The sequence below is a fragment of the Canis lupus genome, chromosome 6, assembly GCF_003254725.2.
Source record: "Canis lupus dingo isolate Sandy chromosome 6, ASM325472v2, whole genome shotgun sequence".
Classification (NCBI taxonomy): domain Eukaryota; kingdom Metazoa; phylum Chordata; class Mammalia; order Carnivora; family Canidae; genus Canis; species Canis lupus.
The window spans coordinates 15,156,239-15,177,589 of record NC_064248.1 but is presented as its reverse complement, the minus strand read 5'-3'; the positions used below and the strand labels follow the sequence as shown (position 1 = coordinate 15,177,589).

The 21,351-nt window shown below is 47.3% G+C and overlaps 1 protein-coding gene across 10 annotated transcripts in view; it reads left to right on the top strand.

The window, feature by feature from the left end:
• ELFN1 (extracellular leucine rich repeat and fibronectin type III domain containing 1) overlaps positions 1-21,351 on the top strand; it is a 73,004-nt gene that overhangs the window by 12,395 nt on the left and 39,258 nt on the right. The window contains exon 1 of one of the 10 annotated variants that reach the window (XM_049111208.1): positions 7,380-7,518. The exons of 8 other annotated variants lie outside the window; for them this stretch is intronic. The gene's annotated coding sequence lies outside the window, so the exon portion shown is untranslated. Of the gene's footprint in view, positions 1-7,379; positions 7,519-12,900; positions 13,031-21,351 lie in introns of those variants that run through there. One more of the 10 variants, XM_025416056.3, reaches the window with a different exon arrangement.

Below are 21,351 nucleotides of genomic sequence, written 5' to 3'. Positions count from 1 at the left end.
GAGGGGGCAGGCTGGGAGGGGCAGGGACCCAACCCCAGGTGCTCTGCCCCAGCTGTCTGGCTTCCTCAGCTCCCCGCCTGGCACCGCTCAGCACCTATGGCCTCTGTCCCACCCGCTGGCCCCAACCTCCACCTCAGAGGAGCTCTCGGAACCACAGGACCTCAAGTCCCCTGGGCTGGGAGGATTCCCATGCCATGCTGTCTTGTATCCTGGGGGGCTGCCCCAGCACCCCTGGGGTCCTAACACAGTCAGGGAGGGAGGTGCTGTGTGCCCATTCCATAGATGAACATATCAAGGCACAAGCAGATGACTTGGTCCAGGCTCACCAGAGCCCAGATCTGCCCATCACAGACACCCCTACAAGCCAGCCCTCTGCCCATTTTACAGATGGGTGAGGGGGGAGAATGACTCACTGGCCACGGACAACCCGGAGCTGGCTCTGGCCTCCGATGTAGAGGAACTGGGGCCTGCCCTGGGCCAGGGACCAAGGGCCAAGGGAGGGGCTTGTGGGGCCCAGGCCGCTCCATCTCTATTCCTGCTTCCCTGGGGTTCTTTGTCTGACAGGGTCAGCAGGAGTCAGGGAGCGAGGTAGCCATGGAGTGGGTCTGTGGCCAAGGTCATAGGGAAATGACCCATAGGTCGTGTTTGGAGTGAAATCCTAATGACAGGGTGGCAGAGGCTGATGGCCTTGGGGGCTTGTATGTTATTCTGGTGGTCACGAAGGCAGTGGCAAGCAGAGGCCATGAGGCGTGCATGCAAAGTGCACTGGCACGCGTATCCTTCCTTCTTCGGCAGCTTGATTCCGAGGGAGCGAGCGTTCACACACCGTGACATTGCAGCGTGCCTGCCTGTGACATCGGCACGCACCTGCCGGAGGGTGCTCTTCCGTGGTTCCCATGTACTGATGGTGTCACACGACATGGCGACAAGCTAGTCTGAGAGCGTGCCCATCCCCCCAGAGGTCCCCGTCTGGCCCCCAGCACTGATCTGTGGCTCTCTGTCGAGATGCAGCTTTTCTGGACGTTTCCCATCAGTAGCATCCTACAGCATGTGGTCTTTTGCACGTGGCTCCTTTCACTCAGCATGTTTTCCAGGTTTGCGCATCCCATAGCACGATAGTACCTTGTAGGCTTTCGTTGCTTAATAGGATTCCATTTTTCTATATACCGAGTTTTATTTATCTGTGCACCTATTACGGGCATTTGGATGGGGTGCAGTTTGGGGCTCGTATGGATAACACTGCTTTCTTTGATGGAGAGTCTTTTGTAGATGGGTGTTTTTATTCCTTGGGTGGATCCCTGCATTAGAACTGCCCCGTCATATGGTAAGTTTATATTTAAATTGTTAACAAACCACCAACTGATTTTCCAAAGTGGCTGGACCACCTTCCATTCCCACAGCGGGGTACGCGAGGCTCCGGGGGGCTGCTCGGCACTCCTGAGACACTCGCCCTAGTCTTGCCATTGTAGAGACTCAGGTGGAGCGTGTCCCGCTATGCTTTCAGGTCCTGTCTCGTCTCCCTAATGATCAATAAAGTTGAACGTTTTTTTCATGCCCTCTTTAGGCATTCATATTACTTTTCGGATAAAATTTCTCTTGAAATGTTTTCCCCATCCTAATGGGTTTATGTGTCTTATTGAGTTTCAAAACTGTTCAAAATTATTGAGAGGATTCTTTATACATTTGGGATACAAGCCCTTTGTTGGGAATACGACTTGCGAATACCTTATTCCCAGTCTGTAGCTCATCTTTCAGTATTTTAAATGTGGCTTTTAGGGCACAGAAGTTTTTATTTATAGTAGAGTCTGGTTTTGTCTGTTTTTTTCCTTTATTGTGTTTCTTCTATATTTTTGGTGTTTAAGAATTCTTTGCTTAATCCAAGGTCACAAAGCTTTTCCTCTATTTTTTTTTTCTACGAGTTTTAGTCTTAGTTCTTGCGTTTGTGAATGCTTAGTTCTTTATTTTTAAGTGAATATTTGGGCACAGTGTGTAAAGATCTAAGTTTAGTTTTTGGAGTCCAGACCTAACTGTCCTTCTACAATTTTTTTGAGAACTTACCTTCTCTGCCTGAAGTTTTCTGGGGACCATACGGGTAAGGGTTTGTTTGTGGGCTGTCACTTCTACTCCACTGATGGACATGTCTGTTCTTATACCTGAACCCTACTATCTTGTTGAAATTTATAACATGTGAGTGTAAGTCTTCCAAATTTGTTTTTCTTGAAAATTTGTTTTGGCTATTCTAAGCCCTTTGCATGTCTCTCTCTCTCTCTTTTTTTTTTTTTTTTTTGAGAGAGAGAGAACATGTGTGCACTGGTGCATGCGTGAGCGGGAGCAGGGAGGGAAGGGGCAGAGGGAGAGAAATTCTTAAGCAGACTGCCCAGTGGTGAGCCCAGCACGGAGCTCCATCTCAAGACCTTGAGATCACGACCTGAGCTGTAACCAAGAGTTGGATGCTTGGAACCGACTGTGCCATCCAGGTGCCTCAGCTGGTGAATTTCCTAGACAATTTAGAAATTTAGAAAAATTTAGAAAAAAAAAAAGCCTGCTGGGATTTTGATGGACTTGTATTTAATTTATAGATCATTGTGGGACTATTAAGTATTCCAATCCATGAACATGGAATGTCTCCATGAATTTAGATCTTTATTTTCTCTTAGCAATTTTTTATTTTCTGGTGCAAGTCTTGCTAATTAAATTTCTATTGTTAAATTCATTTGTAAATATCTTTTGATGCTATTGTGAATGGAATAATTTTCTTAATTTCATTTTCAGATTGTTTGTTGCTAGTACTTAGGAATAAAATTGAGTTTGGTATATTGATCTTTTATCTGATGATCTTGCTAAATTTAATTATTAACTAGTTCCAGAAGACTTTTTGTGGACTCCTTAGATTTTCTACATACAGGATCATGTCATCTGCAAATAGAGTTTTACATCTTCCCTTTCAAACTAGATTCCTTTCATTGTGTTTTTGTTGTTGTTGTTGTTGTTGTTGTTTTGTCTTTCTACACTTAGTGAAGCCTCCAGAATAATGCTGAAAGGTTGAAAGGCAGAGGAGCTTTGTTGCTGGCCCTACAGGGAAAGCGTTCAGTCTTTTAATGTCAAGTATGATGTTAGCCATGGTTTTCATAGATGGTCTTTTGGTTTGAGGAGGTCCCCTGGGCTCCTGGTTTGTTATGCATTTTTATCATGATTGGGTGTTGGGTTTGGTCAGATGGTTTGGTTTTATTCTGCATCTACGACATGATCCTGTGGCTCTTGTCTTTTTGTCTATTACTGTGGTATACGACTAGTTGATTTTCAGATGCCAACCCCGAACCCAGCCTTGCATTCCTGGGATAAGTGCCACCTATATAATCCTCTTTATGTGTTGCTGGATTTGGTTTCCTAGTAGTTTGTGGAGGATTTTTGTACCTGTGTTCCTCAGGGATGTTGATCTTTTATTTTCTTATGATGTTTTTGACTGGTTTTGCTATCAGGGGAAAAAATACTGATCTCATAGAATGAGTATGGGAGATATTCTCCTTTTTCTTTTCTGAAAGAGTTTGTGAAGTTTCTGTATTATTTCTTTAAATATTTGACAGAATTTACCACTAAAGCCATCTGGGCCTGAGCTTTTCTCTGTGGGGTATTTTAAATTCTTCATTTAAAATATGGCATAAATCTATTCAGATTTTCTTGCAACAGTTTTGATAATTTGTAGTCTTTCTAGGAATATGTATACTTCATCTAAATTGTCTAATTCATTGGCATCAAGTTGTTCATAGTATTTCCTTATATTCCTTTTAATTTCTGTAGGATTGGTAATGATGTTTCCTCTTTAATAACTGATTTTGGTAACTTGTGTCTTCTTTTTTTCTTGGTCAGTCTAGCTAAAGGTTTGTCATTTTTATGGATCTTCTAAAATAACCGAATTTTAGTTTCATTGATTTCATTGATTTCGTCTATTTTCTTCTGTTTTTTATTCCTTCAATCTCCGCTCTGATCTTTATTATTTTATTTGTTTAATTTGTTTTGGGTCCAGTTTGCTTTTCTAATTTCTTAAGGTTAGGACTCAGGTTATTGAGATTTTTCTTCTTTTCCAATATACATTGAAAGCTATGAATTTCAAATGAAGCCTTACTTTTAACTGCATCTCATGGATTGATATATTCTGGTTTATTTTCATTTAATTAAAGATATTTTCTTATTTCCTTTGTGATTTCTTTGGACTCGGGGATTATTTAAAATTCTGTTGTTTACTTTCCAAATATTTGAGGGATTTCTCACAATTTATTTCCTTTGTTGATTTCTTTTCAATTCCATAGTGATTGGAGACTATACTTTCTACAATTTTATTCATTTTAAATTTATTCAGGTTCATCTTATAACCTGGCACATGTCTGCCCCAGAGAATATATCATGAGTGTTTGAAAGGAATATGTGTTCTGCTGGATGGAATTATTCTATAAATGTCAGTTTGGTCAGGTTGGTGATAGTGTTGTTCTTCTACATCTTTACATGATTTTTGTCTAGTTCTGTCAGTTATTGAGAATGGAGTATTGAAATCTCCAACTATTGTTGAATTGCCTGTTTCTTTTAATTCTGTTGATTTTTGCTTACTGTATTTTGAGGCTCTTTTGTTGCTGGCATATTCACATTTAATGGTTATGCCCTCCTGAGATATGGACCTGTTTATCATCATGAATGTCACTTTTTGCCTTTGGTAATCTTTCTTTTCTTTTCTTTTGATAGAAAGGGTAGGGAGGGGCAGAGAGAGAGAGAGATAGATAGAGAGAATCTTAAGCAGACTCCAATCCCAGTATACATCCCGACACAGGGCTCGATCTAACAACCCTGAGATCATGACCTGAGCTGAAATCAAGATTTGGATGCTTGATCAACTGAGCCACCCAGGTGCCCCAGGCTTTGGTAATGATTCTTAAAGTTTATTTTTTCTGATATTAAGGTTCCCACTCCAGCTCTGTCATGGTTACTGTTTGCATATATTTTCCCATCCTTTTGCTTTCAATATGGTTGAACCTAAAGCATAACACTTTTAGATAATCTGTATTTGGATCTTGTTGTTTTAACCCAGTCTAACAATCTCTGACTCTTGATTGGGCTGTTTCATCCATACACATTTAAAGTATTTTGTATTTGATGTAGTTACATTTTTCATACTGATTTTCTACATATTTCTTCTTTTCCCCCTTCTCTGTCTCCTTTGCTGCCTTCTTTTTGTGTTAAATATTTTTAGTGTACTATATTAATTCCTCTGTTAATTTTTTTATATTATATTGCTTTAAGTTATTTTCTTAGTGGCTGCCCTGGGGATTACAATATGCATCTTAACTCATTGCAAATGATTTCAGTTTAACACTAATTTAGTTATGGATGAAACATGGAAACTGTTCCAATACAGTCCCATTGTCTCTTTGTCCTTATGCTATTATCATATATATTCCATTAATATATGCTAAGAGCCCAACAACATACTGTTATGATTATTGCTTACTGTAATCATGTTTTTATTTTTATATTTTATTTCTTAATTTTAAAAAAGATTTATTTTAGAGAGAGAGAGAGAGAGAGAAGAGCTAGAGGAGAGGGAGAATTTCAAGCAGACTCCATGCTGAGTGTGAAGCCCAACACAGGGCTCGATCCCAGGAGCCTAAGATCACCACCTGAGCCAAAATCAAGAGTCAGAAGCTGAGCCAACTGAGCCACCCAGGTGCCACTAATCTTGTATTTTTAAAAGAAGTTAAGGAAAGGAAAAAAGTACCTTTATGTACTCTTTTTTTTTTAATTTTGTTTAAGTAATTTCTATGTCCAATGTGAGACTTGAGCTCACAACCCCAAGATCAAGAGCCACATGCTCTTCCAACTGAACCAGCCAGGCACCCCTTATAGACTCTTATGTCTGCCCATGCATTTACTGTTTCTGGTGGTCTTCCTTTCTCTCTGTGGATTTGAATTACATCAGGCATTATTTTGTTTTAGCCTACAGACTTCCTTTGTTATTTCTTGTGAAGCAGGTCTGCCAGCACCACCTTCCCTCAGTCTTTGTCTATCCATATCTTTAGTTTGCCTTCCTGTTTCTTTCACGGGATGTGGAGTTCTTGACTGACATTTCTTCTTTCGGCACTTGGAAAATGCTGTTCCACTGCTTTCTCCCCTCCATAACTTCAAATGAGAAGTCAGCCATCAATCATACTGTCTTCACCCTGCACAGGATGGACCACTTTCCCCCATTTTCTCTTTCTCTTTCAGCTGTTTGATGAACCATCTAAATGTGGAGGTTTTGTTTTCATCCTCCTTGAGGTGGATCTTGTATTTGTTAGGTTAATGTTTTTCATCAAATTTGGGAAGTTTTCAGCCATTATTTCTTCAGATATTTTTCCTGCCTCTCTCTCTCTCCTCTTCTGGGATTTCTACCACATGGATGTTGGTATCCCTGGTGTCCTACATGTATACAAGGCTTGGTTTGTTTTTCTTCCCTATTTTTTCTCTCTGTCTTTAGATCGAGTAATTCCATTTGATCTGCTTCAGATTCACTGTCATTCTTCTACCATCTCTCACAAAGTTCCCACTTCAACTATCATACTATGGAATTCCAGAAGTTCCATTGTTTGAATCATCTCTCTCTTCGAGGTTCTCTATTTTTGAGTCATTGTCATCATACTTTCTTTCCTTAAACACAATTCTAAGAGGTCTTTTTTAAAAACAGATTTATGATCACTGCCTTAAAGTCTTTATCTGCTATATACAACATCTTGTGATATTCATGGGCAATTTGTATTGACTTTTTAAATTCTGAATAGGAGTTACCCTTTCCTATTTCTCTGCATGTCTTGCAATTTGGGGTTGAAAATGGACATTGTGGATAATATTTTATAGCAGCTCTAGGTTCTGATCTCCCCCTTCCCTGACTCAAAAGTTGGTATTTTGCTGGGTTTTCTTTCAAAATGTTGAAATCTATTTTCCATTAATGTTTCTGTTTTGTCCCCCTCTCCTTTTTAAATCCCTGCTTTTATATTTAATTCTGGCTTCCTGAGGATCGTCTCTGTGTCTGCTTAGCTTAGTGGTCAGTCAATGATTGGTCAGAGGTGTGCACAAACACCCGCCACCTATCAGGATTCCACTATGTGCTGATGAATCTGCATGTGGGTTTAAGAGCACATTTAAGAACCAAGCAGTTTTCAAGCCTGCCTGATATTTACTTTCTACAAGAACCTCTTGTGCCTCCTCTGTGTGTGTCTGTAGGCTCTCAGCAAGCCAAGGAAATGTGAATTTCTTGGACTGTCTCTGCTCTCTCCTCTGCATGTGTGCTGCCCATCGGCTGGGTGCACTTGGAGAGCTTATAGAGCATTGCTACGACTGTCACATTTCATGTCTTTCTCTGTCAGATTTCCAGCTAATCCACTGGTCTATTGCTGCCCGAGCCAGGATCACAGCCTCTGCCTGGTAGAGTCTCTGGCTTTTCCCATTCACTCGCACTGAGATTGCCACTTATTACGGACACCACTGCTGCTGACCGTGAGTTTGTGTCTTCTGCTCTGAATCAAATCAGCCTCTGGCAGTGAAGCTTCTAGTTTTCATGGCCTGCCCTGCCCTATGCCACCCTGTTATGATGATGCACCAGCTGAGCTGGGAGTGGGGAGATGGGAGCAGTTTCAGGCAAGAACACCATCTTTACTCTGTCTTATTCAAAGTTCAGTAGTTTTTCATGCGTAAATGCCTTTGGTCGGTTTCTTAGATGTTGAAAATGTTATTTTAAATCATTTTGACTAGTTTTATGGTTTTGGTGACCTTTTTACTATAGCATGCCACAAGTCCTACCCCATGGTATTATCTTCTGAAAACAAAACTCTAGAAAACTGAGCATATACAGCTCCATAAATTATCACAAAATGAAATCTAAGGACCATCTAGGTCAAGAAATGAGACATTGCCTGTATCTCACAAGCCCCTCAGCTACCTTTGTTATTACCACTCCTCTTTCCTCTTCAAAGGGAAACACTTTCCTGATTTTTAATTCTACAAATTAGTTTTTCCTGTTTCTATGCTTTTTATGAATGGAACCACACCATATGTGTTCTTTTGAAGCTGGCTCCTTTTGCTCAACAAAATATATATGAGGTCCCTAAATGTTGGTGCTTTAGACATAATTCATGTTCAGTGTTCTATAGTATCCCACCCATTTTTTTCTTTTACCATTTATGGACATTTGGGTTGTTTCCAGTCTTCAGTACTTGTGGATAGGACTGTTGTATACATTCTTGTACTTGTCTTTTGTGGAACAGATACCTAGCGGTGGTGTTTTAGGTTTGTTCCTATGTTGGATTTTAGTAGTTGCTGCCAAACAGTTTTCAAAAGTGTGCCTCACCTTTTAGTGGCAGTTCAGCACTGGTTGTCCCACATCCTTGCCAACACTTGATATTTGTCTGTCCTTTTAATTTTAGCCCTACTGGTGAGCACCTTTTCATAAGTAGATTAGCCACCTGAATATTCTCTTTTATAATGTATCTGTTCAAAACCTTTACCCATTTTTTTCCTAAGAGGTCTTGATCTTATATGTTTATAGAAAGTCTTAATATATCTCTAAACACTTCTACTCTTGATTGTGTAGATTGTAAATATCTTCTCCTATTCTGTGTCTTGGCTTTTTTACTTTTCTGGCTATATCTTTAAAAGAGAAGATCTTGATTTTATTGGAGTCCAGTCATCCTTCATGATTAGTGCTTTTTTGTTGGCTTATAACAAAATGTTTTCTCATCTCAGGTTCTTGAAGATGCTTTTCTGTGCCATCTTCTAAAAGCTCTATTGTTTTACATTTGATAGACTTGTGGTCCAACTGGCATTAATTTTTTACCTATGGTGTGAGGTAGGGATCAAGTTTCGGTTCTTTCCATATATTAATCCAGTTGATCTTACATCTTTTATTAAAAATGCCATCAATTTTTTATGGCATTATTTATTTAAACCTAATCTTGTTTTATTTTTAGGTTAGTGTGCAGTCAGATCCCACGTGCTCTTTACCCAGTTCCCCACAGTGATACCATCTTGCAAAAGTGTCATGCAGTGTGACAACTAGGATAAGGACAGGGAGACAGTCCAGACCCAGCATTTCCATTGGCAGAAGTTCCCTTTTGTTGCCCTTTATGGCCACACTCATCTCCTTCCCCTCAGCCCTATCTCTGAGCCTCATAACCACTACCTTGTTCTCCATTTCTGAAATTCTGTCTTTTCAAATATGTTATATGTGGAATCATACCATATATAAATTGGGGATTGGATCTTTTTTCAGCACAATTCCCTGGAAATTTATCCAGCTGTTGTTTTTATCAGTAGTCCATTCCTTTTCTGATTGAGTAATAATATATTTTTTTTTACCTTAGCCTCTCTACATGGCACACTGTATATAGTATGTATGCATGTGAGTGATTTCAGGGCTCCACAGCATCCGATTCCAGTCATATAATGCGTCGGGGGGCGAGAGTACAGATGGACAAGTGTAGGGGGGCCACGTAGGGAAAAACACAGATTCCCAGCTCAGTCCCTACAGCTATGGTTGCTAAGGAACCATGCATATATTTCTGGGTGTCTGGTGCAATTGATATAGCCAGTTGTGCCTCTTGCCCTAGGATCTGCTGTGGTCTAGTCTCTGCAGGCCCTAGTCCCACCTTTGCTGGTGGTGGAACCCAGTGTGCCATAGACCCTTGAGGAGCCATGGGATTAGTGGCCAGGGAAAAATGTACCTTGTTCCTCTATTTTAGTCATTTTGTTGGATCCCCTAGCCATATCGTCCATTTGCCAGTTTTCCTGGTGGGGCCCAATCCAAAGCCTCTGTTCATATGCCTGTTACAGGGAGAGAGTCTGAGGCTCCTAACCAGGTTCATGTGGTCATGAAGGAGGGTCAACAGGGGCTGCAGGCTTTGATGGTGCCTTCATGCCTTTAGTGTCTCCAAGAGATCTAGAGTTGGCGGGGGGAGGGGGGGGAAGAGCTCTTCCTAAGCAAACAGGGATCGGAGTCATATCCAGTAATGGAACAGGTACTCCCAGAGCTCTTTAAGTACCTGGCATACTGGGAAAGTCATGGGTCAGGATTTGGGGACCTGGGTTCTAGCCCTGGCCCAGAACTGGCACATTGTATGCTTGCTGCATTCTTCATATACCCATAAATGGCCAGGTGGATGGGTGAGGTGGTGAGTGTGTAGATGGGTGGATAAAATGGATGATGAGTGGGTGGATGGACAGATGGATGGTAGAAGGGTGAATGGGTGGATGGATGAATAGATACGTGAATGACTGAAAGCTGGATGCTCAGATGATGTTGGCAAAGATGGTGGACAGATGTGCCTACAGGGATTGGAATGTGTCAGTGTAGATAGAGACTTGGAAGAAATGGGAGCAAGAAGACCCAGCTCAAGAGATTAATGTTATCAAATGGCAGATAGAGACACTAAGACCCAGAGAAGTGGCTTGCCCAAGCTTGTGGAGCCTAGTTGGAGATCTGAGGCTCAAACCCCTCTCTGCTAGAGGACAAATTCACATTTCCTTCCTCCAGTCACCCCCAAAGAGGCAGGATGGAGACCAGGGGCCAGGTCACCTCATTTGGAAGCTGACAGTGGTCCTGGCAGACAGGTCACATCCAGTCCTCCCAGGCCAATGCAGAGGAGCAAGGTTCTGGGGTCCAGGGTCTCATCCATGGCTGCCGCTAACTGCTCTGTACCTCAGGTGAGCTACTCCTAGAAGCAAACATTTATTCAGCCCTTGCCCTGTGCCTGGCTCTGTGGGTAAGACTCCATGGTCCCCAACACCAGAGGATTTATAGCTCCCTTCCTCGGGTTTCTCCTCTGTAAAGGGAGAAGTTTGGGATTCATACATCTGCAGGTTGCACTGGGCTGGGATTCCCAGCTCCCCAGGCCTTGTCCACCCTGGCTCTGTGTCCATAAGTTGGCTGCTGGTGCAGGTTTTCCATGGGCCTTGGTGGGCAGTGAGAGCTGAGAGTGTTATGGGAATCCATGTGGACAACAGCCTCCCCGGGTGGCTTCTTGGTCCCGCACCCAGGCTGCATCTGAAGGCTGGGCCAGGGAGCCCGGCAAATGTTTAACTTTGAAAAATGGACCTTCACAGCTCATTAGGCCTCAGCGGCGCGGCCCGGCGCCTCGGGCGGCTGGGGAAGAGGGAGATGCCACGGCATGAAATCACTGAAGTATTTAAAGGCCAATTCTGCATTCCTGACCAGTAACGTCCGCTTGCTGAGCCCAGAAACACTGGGCCTCAGGATGGGCTGGTGCATGGGTGCCGAGGGCAGCCAGGACGGCCGGGTGGCTGGTGGGGATGGTGCTGGCACCAGTGGCTCCTGTCGTCCCCCACTGCATGGGTGACCCAGTCCCAGGTCAGACCCTCCTGGTGTCTCCCATTTCCCGGCTCTGTGACCTTGGATAAGCCTTGGCTGATGCTAGGCCTCAGTTTCCCCACCTGCACTGGAAGATAGGGTAGAAGTGGAAGCTGCCCGTGAGGGGCAGGCAGAGGTACTGTAGCCTCCTGAGGGCGTGGGAGCCTTTCTCATGGAGGCAGAGGGGCTCCCCTTCCCCCATGCTGCAGTCGTCTGATTCCCAGAGCCTGTCACTGGGGCCTGGAGAGCTCTGTCCAGCCCACTCGGCTAAGACTGGGCTCTCAGAAGCCCCTGATAGCACCATCTGTGGCTGCTGTGCTGATCCGGGCTGAGGTCCTTCCCTCTGCCTCACGTCCACTCACTGTCCATCCTGGAGTGGTGCTTCCCTCTCCTCAGGTGGGCCGGAGGGCCCGGTGGCATGGAGGCAGGGGAGGGGATGGCACTGGGGAGGGTTGTGGGTTGGGGTGTGTCTGAGTGCAGCTGAGGAGGAGGCAGCCCAGAAACACTGGAGCCGATCAGCGGTGGCCACGGCCATCATGGTCCAGATGGGGGAGGTTGCATTGCATGAGCTTCTCCTCATTGTGTGCTGGATGCAGAGCACATGCCAGCCTGCAGCTAGCTGGAGGGCAGGGCTCCACGGGCAGAGGAGTTTTCCGGACTCTTGAGACCCTCCTCCCCCACCTCCACCCCTCACCCTCCCCAGCTCTGGAACTTTCTGAGGGCTCAGCGACCTTGCACCAGTTAACTCCTTTGTCTGAGCTTCTGTCTCTTTAATTGGACATGAGAGAAGCTTCTTGAATCCCTATTCTGGAGTAGTGGGATTGAAGGAGAGTAAAAGTAGGCATCCTTCCTTCTCAGGCTCTGGAGGGGACGGCGGTCAAGCCTGTGTGTGTGTGTGTGTGTGTGTGTGTGTGTGTGTGTGTGCACGCGCACAGCCCATGCGCACCCATGTGGACATCTCAGCAGTGGCCCTGGCTCCATAGGAGTGCAGATAGGTGTGCCCACATGCACCCCCCCACCCGTCCCCATGGCAACCCCAGGCGCAGAGCAGGTGTCTGGGAGACCCGAATCAGTGCTGACAGGTGGGGCCCACGTGACAAGCTCCCCAGAGGCAGCCGAGCCAATCAGGGCCCCTGGGCTGAGGCTTCAGGAAGAAGTGAAGGGGCTTCCCGATTCCCAGCCAGGAGCCCTGTTGGCAGTTTTGTCCCGCTTTGGGGAAAGGGAAACTGAGGCCAGCTTTGGCGGTGAGGACCTGGCTGGCCCAGGCAGTCGTGGGCACCCCCCTTCCCCTCTGGAGGGAGCGGGATCGCCCACACCCACCTCCGGCTCCCACCCTTGGAACTCCCTCATCTTAAGGCCGAGTTCTGCCTCTGCCAAGCGGCTTCCCTGCTTCCTTTGCCATTTGGCTAATTGTCCAAGACCTTTGCTGCAGGAGCAAGGCGGCGGGCTCCGCTCCTCCCCTTCTGCCCTGAAGTCATCGGCTCAGCTGGCAGGGTTCCCATGGCAACAGTGGTGCCGTCACAAAGGGCCTGGAGGATGGAGGGGGGTGGGCCAGGCTTGTGGAGGGGATTCCTGGCTTCTCCGTCACCCATAGGCATGAGCTCTGCCCCTGGAAGTGGGTCCCAAGCTTTGTCCTGCTGCCTGGAGGTGGGAAACCACCCCCCCCACCCCCCTTCCTCCTGCACAGGTGCACCTGCCTGCCTGGAGGCAGGGACTCTTGCAGGAATGATGCCTCGTCACCGCCCCTGGCCATCCCAGCTGCTCTTGGCAAGCTTAGACCGGCTTTGAGGGCAGCTGGCCACACACCTGACCCACTGGGGTCCCTTGATGCCACGCTGGTGGCTGACCCTGCAGGGCTGGAGGCGTTGGAAACTGCTCTTGAGTTTCTTGGGTTCATTGGACCTGGCCTAAGAATCATTCCTGGAAAAAAACAAACCCTTTCTGCCAGACTCTTGTCTCCCTGACCCCAGCCATCAACGAGCCAGGGTGTGGCTGCTACCCGAGGCGTGACCACGCAGTGCTTCGGCCGCCTGCTCCCCATGGGAAAGTACAGCACTGTAGAAGCCCTTGTGGGTCTGTGTCCCTTCCTTCTCAATCTGTGCCATGACACGTTATAGATCCTCGTTGTCATGAAGGCCATCAGAGTCCTGTACACCCACTTGGTCTGCACAGGGAGGGACTGGCCCCCTGACTTTAGAACCCACTGCCCAGCCAGGCCAGGCCTGTGATGAGTCTGCTCTTGCTCAGTGGATCCAGATTCTTCTGCTGACTCCAGTGCCCAAAACCTTTGCTGCCTCCAGGCCTGTGAACCCTGGGAGGCGCTGGTCCAAAGGGAGGGGGACCCACCGGCTCTGTCCAGACCCCTCCCAAAGCCAGCCCACATCCTCTCCCCTGGGTCATGGACTGAGGTGTAGGGGCAGGAGCAAGCTCATTGACTGGGGCCTAGGCCAGACCTTGACTGGGGGCAGAGGAGCACATGCAGCCCCCTGTCCATGGCCCCTGCTTTTAAATCCTGGCTGCTGTTGGCTTAGCTGATCCCCACTCATTCATCCACAAATATTCCCTCAGCAAAACTTGTGGCCTACTTCATGCCAGGCCTGCAGGTTGCATGACAAAATCCATGCTCTCATGAGGTGTACATCTGTTGAGCACCTACTGTGTACAAAGCCCTGTGCTAGTGTGGACCCTCAGACACAGTCACGGAGGAGAGGGGTGTGGTTCCTGCCCTTACGGAGTTGATAGTCAGTGGGTGTGACATGAGTGAGCAAAGAAATGCTGGAGTGACCAGGCTCTGCAAAGTGGCCTGGGCAGGAGATCTACTGGCATCCATCGGGTTCCTCCTTTAGGTGAGGTAGCCTGGAAAGGCTTCTTGGAGGAGGTGGCATTGAGGTGACTGGTCTAGACCGGTCTCTGAGGCCAAGCCCCCTGCCAGTCAGTTTGAGATCCTGGAGAAGCCACTTCTCTCCGTGACCTGGACTTGCTGGCAGTGTGGGGAGAATGTGCTTTAAGCTAGGGAGAAGGGATGGGTGGCCCTCTTCCTGGGGCAGAGAGGAGAGATGCTGAGTCAGGCTCCAGAGGGGGTGGGGGCAGGGTCTGAGGCCCACATTGCCACCCCCAGAACACAGGTGAGGTTGCAGACAATCCTAGGATGGCTGCTGCTCATGGCCCCTCCTCCCCTGCTGGGGGCTGTCGGGGCTGTTAGGGGAGCATGCAGGACAGAGACCAGCCCCAGCCTCTCCAAGCTCCCACTACCCTTCCACAAGCTGGAACAAAGGATGGAGATGGGCCTGGGGGTGTGGGGTGTGTGGGGTTTGAGTGCCTGTCCTGGCTGCCTTCCCCCTGGCCTTGGGGTCTACGGGGCTGTTTTCTCATCTATCAGAAGGGTTCACAGTATGAGGACAGTTGGCTCTGGAACACATGTGTGAAAATCAGTATCTGCTGAATTTTTTTTTTTTTTTTTTTTTTTAGATTTTATTTATTCATTCATGAGAGACACAGAGGGAAAGGCAGAGACACAGGCAGAGGGAGAAGCAGGCTCCCTGCAGGGAGCCTGATGGGAGACTCCATCCCAGGATGCCAAGATCCTGCCCTGAGCCCAAGGTGGACACTCAACCACTGAGCCAGCCAGGTGTCCTAGTATCTGCCAAATTTGAAATATTTCCCATGTGACTTCAGGCCTTTCAGGGGTGTCCTCCAGCCATACCCATTCTTCTGGGAATATGTAAGACATGTGCCACCTTCAGCATACTCACTTGTGGATCTGGGAACAGGGGCGCCAGGGGCAACCCATGGGCCTCCCCTGCCAGGCACCACATCCCATGGGGAGGCAGCCTGCCTAACACGGGCTGGTGAGCAGGGTGAGAAGTGGGGAGCACAGCAAATTATTCCCCGCACCTCAGTTCTGCCCCCTATAGAATGAGTCTAAAGACAGGCCTCCCCTCCTAGGTCAGGGTGGTGGTAAGTGAGAAATAAGGCGTGGGGGGTAGTCAGGGCCTCCTAAGCAGTCATCACCCTCAGTGCTAGCCTGGAGGTCAGCTTGGAGGTGGAGGGAAGAGAGGCACCCAGGCTGGGTGGACGTGGGTTGGGGTCTAGGCTTCCTGTAAGCACCTGCTCCGGGCTTTCCTTGAGGTTTTGTATCCATCTCCGTACCTCCTTCTGTTGTGCCTGCAATGCAATATCTCACCAAAGTTTTAGCCAATTAGAGTCTGAGGGGACCTCAACCTCATTTCAGCAAACAAGCAAATTCCAAACCTCATTTTCCTGTTTCTAATAAGCACGTATCAAATTTACGGTGCTTACATCCCCCTCGTGAGGCGAATGCCTTCTGGGGATTCCCGCCTCTGTTTGCCGCAATTTCTCTTCCCTGCTTGCCCCCCCCGGGCTCCCTCTGGCTTTGCTCCGCAGATCTGCGTGCACGTTGGTTGTCAGTCCTCGGGAGGAAGGCTGGAGCCTGGGGCGAGGGTCCGGTGGCCATCCTGAGCTGCAGTGGCTGGTCAGCATAAACACAGACTTTTTATTGGCCAGCATTTAAATATATATAATAGTCTATTATTTTTTTTTTTATTTTGAAAACTGTCTCTGTATTTCTTCCCCGAAGGGGGTATGGAGATGCTGCTAGGTGCAGAAAGAAGCCGTGGGTCTGCCACAGTGTGGAGCACATTGCCACTTTAGAGAATTTCCTTCTGGTCTTTTTTTCTTTTGAGACGAATGTTTGTTATGGAGTTGGTGTCCATCACCCCTTAAAAAAAAAAAACAGGGACGCCTGGGGGGCTCAGTGGTTGAGTGTCTGCCTCTGGCTCAGGGTGTGATCCCGGGGTCCTGGGATCGAGTCCTGCATTGGGCTCCCCACAGGGAGCCTGCTTCTCCCTCTGCCTGTGTCTCTGCCTCTCTCTGTGTGTCTCTCATAAGTAAATAAATAAAATCTTTAAAAAACAAAACAAAACAAAAAACCCCCAAATGTGTAAGAAATTGAAACGTAGGCTACATACAGAAAAGTTGCCAAACTGCAGGTTACCACCGAGCCGAGCGCATTTCCCACAAGGTCTAACCGGCACCCAAGTCCAGAGCGGAACAGCTGGCGCCCCCTCCTCATGCCTCTCGGGGCCAGCGCCCTCCCGGGCTTCACAGCGTTGTTCTGTCCATGTCTGCACACCTGCGTACACAGAGCCGTGTGTTACATGGTCTGTCTGGCTTCTCGTGCTGAGCGGTTTGCTGGTGAGGCTCCCTCTCCCGGTGGTTGGATGTGGCGTGCTGCGTCTTCACCACTGTGTAGTATTCCTGGGCACAGAGACCCCCCCTCTGGGAAGAAGCAGCTTTTCTCCTGCTGCTGCTGCTGGACACCTGGGCAGCAGGTGACTGGTGACTTTGGGCTGCCCTGAATGGTGCTGCTACAAGAACCTCCCTGACCGTGTGAGAGGAGTCGATATGTGTTTGGATCTCTGTCTGGGAACACACTTGTCAGATCCGATTGTTTACTGATCCTGAGCGACTTCCAAGTTGCAAAATATTCATCAGCATTACCAAAATGACGGTGCAGTATTCGGTAAGGGTGTGCAACAATAGATGTAGTCATTCTCCTGCTATTGAGCACGTCGACTGCTTCCCCCTCCACTTTTTTTTTTTTTCTTTTCTACATTAAGTGACTATGGAAATCTTTGGCTAGACATTTTTCCCCCCTCTTTGGGGTTATTTTCTTACAATCGTTTCTTAGGAGGAAGCCTATTGGCTCAAGGGCATGGGCTTGGCTTTCCTCCCACGGCCCGGTTGATTGTTTTTACAATTGTGAGATGTAACTCACAGTAAGTACAGGAGAATACAGAAACACTGTATATGAGGAATAGATGGGATCATCATTGAGTGGATGCCGTGTGACCACGGTCAGCCCCCCGGAGCCCCCGCCCCCAGAGCTCCTCCCTGATCACAGCCCTGTTTATTCCCGAGCAAGGCAGCCAGCATCCCCAGACGATTTATGCTGGGTCGGCATGTTTTTGACATTTATATACATAGAACCATTGCAAACATCGTATTTTCTACGACGATAGTCGACAGTATTTGGGGAGGATTTATCCAGCATCAGGAGGTGGGGCTCCTTCATCTTCGTTGCCGTAGAGTGTTCTGCTCCACACCTGGATCGGGGCCGTTCCCTGGTTGGGGCTGTGATGAACCTCTCCGGGTCTCTTCTGCTGCGCGTGTGCCCGCGTGGAAGGTTTACACCCGGGGAAGGGATCACCACTGTCGGGGTGTGCGGCTTCCTACCACCCAGTGCGGCGGTGAAACGTTGTGCCCCAGTGCAGAGGACGAGAGTCACACCTTCGCTAACACAAGGTGTCGCCAGGCTTTCAAAGCTTCTCCACCTTCATGAATGTGGTTTGGTTTTTTTTGGCTGTTTGGATGTCCTCATTTGTGAAAATGCCATTTCAAGACCTCCCCCCATTTTGTTTTTGGGGTGTCTGTATTTTCTTCATTAATTTGTAGGCATTCATAGATTCCGAGTGAGATAGCTTTCTCTCCAAGTAGAAGGAAGATATCCACCTTGTAACATTTGTGGCTTGTGGTTTTATTCTTTGTAGAGTATATTTTTAAGAGCAGAAACTCTTCATTTGTATGTTGTAGTATTTATCAGTACATTCTGTGTGGGTAAATAGGAAGAAGTCCTTGCCTGCCTCCAGGTCATCAATAAATGTTTCTGTGTCTTCTGAAATATATAGTTCTTCTTTTCCTTTTAGGTCTGTGATCAACCTGGGATTGAGTTTGTGTGTGGTGTGAGGTTGGGGTTCAAGTTCACTTTTCTCCCACACACAATTTAATTTATTGGCATCTCCTCCTTTCCATACTCTGCCTCCTTTGTCATATCAAGGGCTAATTCCTAGGTCATTTTCTGAGTTTTCTGCTTTGATCCTTGGGTTCATTTGTCCAATCTTGTACCAAGATCACACTATCTCAATCACTGCAGCTGCATAATAAATTATAATTATCTGATAGAGTGAAACCCCGACTCAACAGAGTTATTTACGGCTATAACTCCAAGAATCAGCTTGTGAAGTTCCATGCAAAGAAAAAAATCTTCTGGGATTTTGATTGCAATTGCAGTGAATCTATAGATCAATTTGCAGTGTTGACTTTTTAATAAATGTTTATTTTCTACTTACTGCAGATGTATACAAATCCAGTCCATGTTTGTGTATGGATTTTATCTCCAGCGCTCTAAGCAAGCTCTCTTATCCATTACTGTATTTATACATTCTTTGGGATTTTTTTTATGTACACAATTATAGCACCTGTGAATAGCTACAGTGTTGTTTCTTTGTTTTGTTTCTAAACTGTATCATTTTAATTTCTTTTTCCTGTCTTACTATAATGGACAAGACCACTAGTAGCCTGTTGAACAGAAGTGTTGGTAGCAGTGTTGGTCGCAGGCATCCTTGTGGTGGTCTTGATCCCGAAGGAAAAGTTCTAGTTTTCCATTTGGCAAGTTGTCTGCTGCAAGCTGTGCTCATTTTAAAAGCTTCCGATCTGTTTTGCCAGGTGACTCCAAAAGATTTGTTTCACCATAACCTTACCAGCACTGGGTATTATCTTTAGAGATTTTTTTTTTTTTTGGGAGGGGGTGGATATTGCGTTTAGATCATTATTTCTTTGATGAGCCTAAATGGTATCTCACTGTATCTTTTTTAAATGTGGATTTTCCTGATTATGCAAGAGGTAGAACATTGTCCCACATACTCATCAACCACCTGTGTTTTGTCCTATGTGTCTGTTCCTCTCTCCATTTGTTGATACATTGTTGGTGTCTCCCTAACGAATTTGAATGAGTCCTTTACATAATGAAGATAGGTGTCATTTCCCTGTCACATTTGCTACAAATGAGTTCCCCTGTATATTATATATCTTTTAATTTTTGTTATTTTTTTTTATGTTCCTCTTCCTTATTTTTATATGGTCAAATCGGCCTCTTTTCTTTTACAATTTATTCTATTCCTCCCGAGCTTGGAAAGCTTGTCTCCCTCCTGAGGACTGATAAGTATTGAATTCTGTTTTCATCTAGCTTTTTTTATGGCTTAATATTTCATATTTAACTGTTTACTCCATCTGGAATTTGTGAGGCTGTGGGGTGTGAAGCTAGGAGTTAATTGCTCCTCACAGCTTACCAGGGGAAGGGGCCTCATTTGCACTTCCAAGTCTCAGGGCTCCGGCTTCCCCACATCTAGGCTGAGTGGGAAGAGATTAAAGGGAGGAGGGAAGTAGCATTGTGTGCAGCCAGCACTGGGACTGTGGAGCTGTAATTACCATCGGACGGTCCTGTTAGCTGCCTCTGCCTGACTTTAAGTCCAACACAGAGCTGTTAGCCCAGCTGAGGAATATCCTAGGGCAAATCTCTTAATGTAATTGGGACTCAGTTTCCTCATCTGCAAAGTAGGAGTCAGACTGGGAGTATATGTGTCAGGGTGCATCCTGCACAAAGCAAGAGTTCGGGCAGACCCGGCACGGATCCTGGCTCATCTGTGTGACCTTGGGCAAGTGACGTCACTTCTAACTCTGAGTCTCAGTTTCTCCATCTGGAAACCAAGAATGATAACACTGTAGTTCCTCCCTGGTGGGGCTTTGGGAACATGTGCATGGTCCTTAGTCCTCCAGCAGCCAGGCCCTGCACGGTTATTGTCTTTGCTGGTGTGATCATTATTCAGAAGAAGGTGGCGAGGAGGTTTCCCGTGTGGTCTCTGGCTAGGACCCTGGCCTGGCCGTGATGGCATGTAGGGCCCCCTCTTCTCCCAGCTCTGAGGGCGTGGGGGGCATGCAGCTGTGGGGGGATGGGCACATGGAGCCCAGGCCCTCGCTTCCTGACCAAGACAGAAGGACTGGCATTGGCCTGCAGACCTCAGTCGCACTCACACACCGTGCCCGCCATACACACTGTGTCACGCATACACATAGCCACATGCACGTATCACAGACACACTCAGATATACAAACGCCTACACAGAAACACACAACTAGACGCACCACCGCAGTCACGTATAGACTCAAGGATCAGGAACACATACACTCTCATGCACAGTCAGCACCGAGGAGCAGAGACTGCACACACGGGCACATGCACATACACACATGCATGTGCACACACACACATGTGCGCGTGTGCACACACACACTAATACACAGCACTGAGGAGCAGAGACACTACGCCCAGCACATGTAAGCACACACACACGTGTGCACATGTGCATATGCACGTACACATATGCGTGCACACACACACACACACTCATCTGACTGGCAGAGCTGCGTGCCAGGCCACATGGTTTTCAGCTCTCCCGCCTGCCCCCACCATGCCTGAGCCTCGTCCCTGCAGACCAGGGCCCCTCCCCAGGCAGCACCCCCAGCCTGTCTGAGTTGCTTCCACACCTGCTGCACTGCACGGTCATGGCCAGGCTCCTAGTCTCTGGAGCATCAGTGTTTGAGGTGCTCCTGCTGGCCCCCACCCCCCTGGCCCCTCCTCACCTCTGGGCAGTCACTTTGACAGGGGTGGGAACCTGGGGCAGAGCAAGGACACAGAGCCTGTGGGGAGAGGCCTGTGAGCCTTATCCACCCCGAGGGTAGTGAAAGCCTATCTAGCTCCCTCCAAGTGGGTCAGCACACGCTTGGTGGTGTCACCCAGGCCTGGGACCCACATGGGACCTACTCCATGTGCCTGACCTACCACCCAGAGCCTTGCAAGGGCAGGCAGAGGAGGGGTCCATTAGCTTCCATCAAGACCCTTGGCACATAGCTAACCCTGACCACCCCCGCAACCCCCACCCTCAGTGGGAAGAGGGGGGAGGCAGAGATTGGGAGGAGTGGAGCAAGGTCACTGGGGGGGGGGGGGGCAGAAGTAAGCTCAGAACCTGATGTGGGGCACCCATGTCCCCCGACTGTCCCGGGAAGGCAGCTGGGAAGGGGTCTGCTTGGGATTCTGAGCAAGATCCCGGTAG